The sequence below is a fragment of the Papio anubis genome, chromosome 17 (genome assembly GCF_008728515.1).
Source record: "Papio anubis isolate 15944 chromosome 17, Panubis1.0, whole genome shotgun sequence".
Lineage (NCBI taxonomy): Eukaryota > Metazoa > Chordata > Mammalia > Primates > Cercopithecidae > Papio > Papio anubis.
Genome location: NC_044992.1, coordinates 18048929 through 18055493, shown reverse-complemented (window position 1 = coordinate 18055493; position 6565 = coordinate 18048929). Strand labels below are relative to the sequence as shown.

The 6565-nt window shown below is 48.4% G+C and overlaps 1 non-coding gene across 1 annotated transcript; it reads left to right on the top strand.

The window, feature by feature from the left end:
- The first annotated feature begins 1105 nt into the window (after positions 1-1105).
- LOC116271188 lies at positions 1106-1322 on the top strand. Its single transcript, XR_004179614.1, has one exon. It is a non-coding gene; the product is annotated as a small nucleolar RNA U3 (small nucleolar RNA).
- The last annotated feature ends 5243 nt before the right edge of the window (positions 1323-6565 follow it).

The window sequence follows — 6565 nt, the reverse complement described above, 5'->3', positions numbered from 1 at the left end:
CTCGATCTCCTGACCTCGTGATCCACCCATCTCGGCCTCCCAAAGTGCTGGGATTACAGGCTTGAGCCACCGCGCCCGGCCAAAAAAAATTGTTTTTAAGAGTCAAGATCTCACTCTGTCTCCCAGGCTGGGGTGCAGTGGAGCAATCAAAGCTCACTGCAGCTTCCAACTCAACCAGCTTCCCTGGCGCAAGCGATCATCCCGCTTCAGCTTCCAGAGTAGCTGGGTCTATAGGCGGTGCCACCACACCCAGCTCATTTTTAATTTATTTCATTTCATTTCATTTATTTATTTATTTTTTGAGGTGGAGTTTTGCTCTTATTGCCCAGACTGGAGTGCAATGGCGCAGTCTCGGCTCACGGCAACCTCTGCCTCCTGGCTTCAAGCGATTCTCCTGCCTCAGCATCCTAAGTAGCTGAGATTACAAACATGCACCACCAATGCCCAGCTAATTTTGTATTTTTAGCAGAGACGGTGTTTCTCCACGTTGGGCTGGTGGAACTCCCGACCTCAGGTAATCCGCCGCCTTGGCCTTCCAAAGTGCTGGGATGACAGGCGTGAGCCACCGCGCCCAGCCTGATTTTTACTTTTATTATTATTTTTGTTTTCCCCTTGGTAGGGACCGGATTCCGCTATGTTGCCTGGGCTGGTCTCCAATTCATAGAACAAAGGATCCTCCCGCCTGGGCCTGGGCGTGGGAGCCCAGAACGCTGGGATTACCGGATTACAGGCGGGCGCAGCACACCAGGAACAAACATGTCCCACTTTAAAAGTTCAGGTTGTGATTGGCTGTCATTCAGTATTATGCTAATTAAGCATTCCTTAAATTAAATCAATTAGTTTAATTTAAATACATTTTTAAAACAAGTTTTAAAAATTACGTTTCCACCTAAAACGTTAATTTAACTTTTAAAAGTTTTTTAAAATTACGTTTCCACCTGAAACGTTAATATGATGTCGTTAAGTCATGATATTGGAAAAGATGTTACTGCCAAACGATTTTCCTATTTATTTCCTAATGGAATCGGAAATAGCGAAAGTATCTCGCCATCAGTTCAAAGTGTGTGGCGGATGTGGACCCAGCAGAGGCTGGGCGTAAAAGCTTAAGACTGGAGTTCCAGGGATCATTTCTATAGTTTATTATTACGGAAGTTTCTCTCAATATGTAGAGCAGCGGAAAACCGGGAGGAAGAGGCGTAGTGTTCTGTTCTGACTGCGAAGCGGTTTTTTGGCGTGGCTTCGGTGCGACTGCTGTCTGCGGTTGATGATCGTTCTTCTCTCCACTTTGGAGAGCAAAAGGGAGAGGACGCCGTCTGAGCGGTTTCCTTTCTTAATGGTCTGACGACAGATAATGATTTAGTAGCTGTCGGTTTCTTTCACCTCATTAATGAGTTCATTTCATCTATGGGCAAGTTCTGTGCCTTTTTTTTTTTTTTGGCGTTGGTAAACCTGGTGTTTCGTCTCGGTGATTTTTCTTTTCTTTTTTTTTTTTTTTGAGACGGAGTTTCGCTCTGTCGCCCAGGCTGGAGTGCAGTGGCCGGATCTCAGCTCACTACAAGCTCCGCCTCCCGGGTTCACGCCATTCTCCTGCCTCAGCCTCCCAAGTAGCTGGGACTACAGGCGCCCGCCACCTCGCCCGGCTAGTTTTTTTGTACTTTTTAGTAGAGACGGGGTTTCACCATATTAACCAGGATGGTCTCGATCTCCTGACCTCGTGATCCGCCCGTCTCGGCCTCCCAAAGTGCTGGGATTACAGGCTTGAGCCACCGCGCCCAGCCCATCTCGGTGATTTTTCAATCTTAATCTTGACAGAGGTGATGCTGTGGTATGTTCTACCTATGTTTTCGTTTCTTCCCGCCCGCTACCTCCTCTGCCCTCGCTTTTTTTTTTTTTTTTTTAAGTTGAACTTTTTCTTCTCTGCCACCAACCCTGGACTGAGTCTCGCTGTGGCGTTCAGGCTTCAAGTGCAGTGGTGCGATCTCGGCTCACTGCAACTTCTGCCTCCCGGTTTCAAGGCGAGTTTCCTACCTCAGCCTCCTGAGTAGCTGGGATTACAGGCGCGCACCACCACACCCGGCTAATTTTTTGTATTTTTAGTAGAGACGGGATTTCACATATTGGCCAAACTGGTCTCCAACTCCTGACATCGTGATCCTCCCGCCTCGGCCTCCGAGAGTGCTGGGATTACAGGCATGAGCCACCGTGCCCGACGTGCTCCCGTTTTTTGTTTTTTTTTTTTTTAACTTACCACTTTTGGAATCGGTAGCATTTGATAGTAGTAGGAGTCTGAGTTTCCCTAATTCGAAACATCTGCTGTTCCTGTGTTTTGAGCAATGCGATACAGCCAACAGTGTAGTTGGCTCTCTTTAAAGAGAGTTACAAAGGAAAGCAATTTAGTGTTCTCCTAATCACTCTTGGGTGCTATACGTACTTCTTTTATGTTTCTTTAGTAAAATTAAAAATCAGCTTTTTTTTTTTTTCAGACGGAGTCTCACTTGGTCCCCCAGGCTGGAGTGCAGTGGTGCCGTCTTGGCTCACTGCAACCACCGCCTCGCGGGTTCAAGCGATTCTCCTGCCTTACCCTCCCGAGTAGCTGGGACTATAGGTGCATGCCCACCACTCCCAGCTGATTTTTGTATTTTTGGAAGAGATGGGTTTCACCACATTGGGCAGGCTGGTCTCAAACTCCCGACCTCAAGTGATCCACCTGTCTCGGCTTCCCACAGTGCTGGGATTACAGGCATGAGCCACCATGCCCAGCCTACAGATACTTTAAAAAACATTTTATTGGCCGGGCGCGGTGGCTCAAGCCTGTAATCCCAGCACTTTGGGAGGCCGAGACGGGTGGATCACGAGGTCAGGAGATCAAGACCATCCTGGCGAACACGATGAAACCCCGTCTCTACTAAAAAATACAAAAAACTAGCCGCATGTTATGTGTCACGCCTGTAATCCCATCACTTTGGGAGGCCAAGGCGGGCGAATCACGAGGTCAGGAGATCGAGACTTTCCTGGCCAACACGGTGAAACCCCGTCTCTACTAAAAATACAAAAAATTAGCCGGGCATGTTGGCACCCGCCTGTGGTCCCAGCTACTTGGAGACTGAGGCAGGAGAATCGCTTGAACTCAGGAGACAGAGATTGCAGTGAGCCCAGATCACGCCACTGCACTCCAGCCTGGGCTACAGAGCAAGACTGTGTCTCAAAAAAAAAAAGAAAGAAAGAAAGAAACACACACACACACACACACACACACACACACACACACACACACAGAGAGAGAGAGAGAGAGAACATTTTATTTGGGCTGGGCTGGGTGGCTCACACCTGTAATCCCAGCACTTTGGGAAGCCAAGGCGGGTGGATCACCTGAGGTCAGGAGTTGGAGACCAGCCTCGCCAACATGGAGAAACCCCATCTCTACTAAAAATACAAAATTAGCCAGGCATGGTGGCGCATGCCTGTAATCCCAGCTACTCGGGAAGCTGAGGCAGGAGAATCGCTTGAACCTGGGAGGCGGAGGTTGCAGTGAGCTGAGATCGTGCCATTACACTCTAGCCTGGGCGACGAGAGCGAAACTCCGTCTCAAACAATAAAAAAAAATTTGTGTTTGGGCATGGTGACTCAGGCTCACACCTGTAATCCTAGAACTTTGGGAGGCCCAGGTAGGAGGATTGCTTGAGGCCAGGAGTTCAAGACTAGCCTGGGCAACATAGCAAGATTCCCATCTCTACAGAAAAGTAAATTTAAAAAAAATTATGACATTTTGAGGTCCATCCATGATGAAAAAAATTTTAAAAAAAGAAAGAAAATTGGCCAGGTGCACACCTGTAGTCCCAACTAGTCAGGGTGCTGAGGTGGGAGTATCTCCTGAGCCCAGGAGTTCAAGGCTGCAGTGAGCTGTGATCGTGCCACTGCTCTCCAGCTTAAGATACGGGAAAAACCAAAGTGTTTTTCTTTTCTTTTTTTTTTCTGCTGTCATTGTATGAAATAGTCTATAGGTTTCCATTATATCCAGTTATAGAGGGTGCTACTGAGTTACGGATTTTCTGCCTGCTGGATCTGTCCATTTCTGATAGAGGGACACTGAAGTCGCCAGCTATAATAGTTTCTCCTTGCAGTGCTATCGCTTTCTGCCTCACATAATTTTGATGTCCTGTTGTTAGGATCATACATGTTAAGGATTGTTATGTCTTCTTTGAGCATTGACTCCTTAATAATTGTGTAATGCCCTGTACTAATCCCTGATGACTTTTCTTTTTCCTTTTCTTTTCTTTTTGAGACAGGGTCTCTGTCAACCAGGCTGGAGTGCAATGATCTCGGCTCAATGCAACCTCTGCCTCCCACACTCAAGTGATTCCCATGCCTCAGCCTGCAGAGTAGCTGGGATTACAGGCGAGCGCCACCACGCCCCGCTAATTTTTGTATTTTAGTAAAGACAGGGTTTCGTCGTGTTGGCCAGGCTGGTCTCGAACTCCCGGCCTCAGGTGATCTGCCCGCCTTGGCCTCCCAGAGTGCTGGGATTACGGTGTGAGCCACTGTGCCTGGCCTATTCCTGATGACTTTCCTTGCTCTGAAGTTTGTACTGTCTGAAATTCATATAGAGACTCCTGCTTTCTTTTGATTAGTGTTGGCATAGTAGATCTTTCTTTATCCATTAATACATACGTCTTTAAAGTGTAGTTCTTGCTGGGCGCGGTGGCTCATGCCTGTAATCCCAGCACTTTCGGAGGCCGAGGCGGGCGGATCGTGAGGTCAGGAGATCGAGACCACCCTGGCTAACAAGGTGAAACCCTGTCTCTACTAAAAATACAAAAAATTAGCCGGGCGTGGTGGCGGGCACTTGTAGTCCCAGCTACTCGGGAGGCTGAGGCAGAATGGTGTGAACCCGGGAGGCGGAGCTTGCAGTGAGCTGTGATCGTGCCACTGCATTCCAGCCTGGGTGACAGAGGGAGACTCCATCTCAAAAAAAAAAAAAAAAAAAAAAAAAAACATCTCCCAAGGCCACAGGCAGTGGCTGACACCTGTAATCCCAGCACTTTGAGAGGCCGAGGCGGGCAGGTCATGAGGTCAAGAGATCCAGACCATCCTGGATTTACCAGCATGGTAAAGCCCCATCTCTACTAAAAATACAAAAATTAGCCACGCGTCTTTGCGCATGCCTGTAGTCCCAGCTACTCAGGAGACTGAGGCACGAGAATCACTTGAACCCAGGAGGCAGAGGTTGCAGTGAGCCCAGATTGTGCCACTGCACGCCAGCCTGGGTGATGAAGTGAAACTCTGTCAAAACAGAAATTACTCTCCCGCAGTTCTGGAGGCTCAAAGTCAGGAATCAAATTGTTGAAGTCTCGAAGGAGGATCCTTCCTTGACTCCTCCAGTGTCTGGAGGCTACTGGCCGTCCTGGTGTTACTAAAACACCAGGGGTTCCATCTAGGGTCTGCTGCTCACCTCACAGAAAGCCAATCACTGAGACAACGATTATTGCCAAGGAAGAAGGTTTTAATCAGGTGCTGCAGGAGGGGATGGGAGGGATTTACCCCAGGAATGCAGGGGATGGTTTAATATAAGATAATCGATTAAAGTCTTATACTGCATTAGTAGAACAAAGGGAAAAACACAGTCATTCCAGCTGACACAGAAAAAGCATCTAAGAAATTCTAACATTTCATGATTAAAACACAGAGAAAACTGTGAAACGAGGGGATATGTCTCAACATGATAAAAGGTATTTGTGAAAAACCCACAGTTATCATCACACTTAATGGCGAAAGACTAAAAGCTTCCCCCTAAGATCAGGAACAAGACACAGAGGTTCACTTTTACCACTGCTAGTCAATGATTTTTTCTTTTTTTTTTTAGACAGAGACTTCCTCCGTCGCCCAGGGTGGAGTGCAGTGGCACAATCTTGGCTCACTGCAGCCTCTGCCTCCCGGGTTCAAGCAATTCTCCTGCCTCAGCCTCCCCAGTAGCTGGGATTACAGGCGTGCGCCACCACACCCGGCCAATTTTTGTATTTTTAGTAGAAACGGGGCTTTCACCATGTTGGCCAGGATGGTCTTGATCTCCTGACCTCGTGATCCACCTGTGTCGGCCTCCCAAAGTGCTGGGATGACAGGCGTGAGCCACCGCGCCTTGTCCAGTTGTGTTTTTATACACTAGCGAGGAACAATTCAAAAATGTAATTAAGAAAACTGGCCTGGCCGGGCGCAGTGGCTCAAGCCTGTAATCCCAGCACTTTGGGAGGCCGAGACGGGCGGATCACGAGGTCAGGAGATTGAGACCATCCTGGCTAACACAGTGAAACACCGTCTCTACTAAAAAACACAAAAAACTAGCCGGGCGAGGTGGCGGGCGCTTGTAGTCCCAGCTACTCGGGAGGCTGAGGCAGGAGAATAGCATAAACCCGGGAGGCGGAGCTTGCAGTGAGCTGAGATCCGGCCACTGCACTCCAGCCTGGGCAGCAGAGCCAGACTCCCTCTTAAAAAAAAAAAAGAAAAGAAAAGAAAACCGCTGGGCATGGTAGCTCACACCTGTAGTCCCACACTTTGAGAGGCCCAGGCGGGT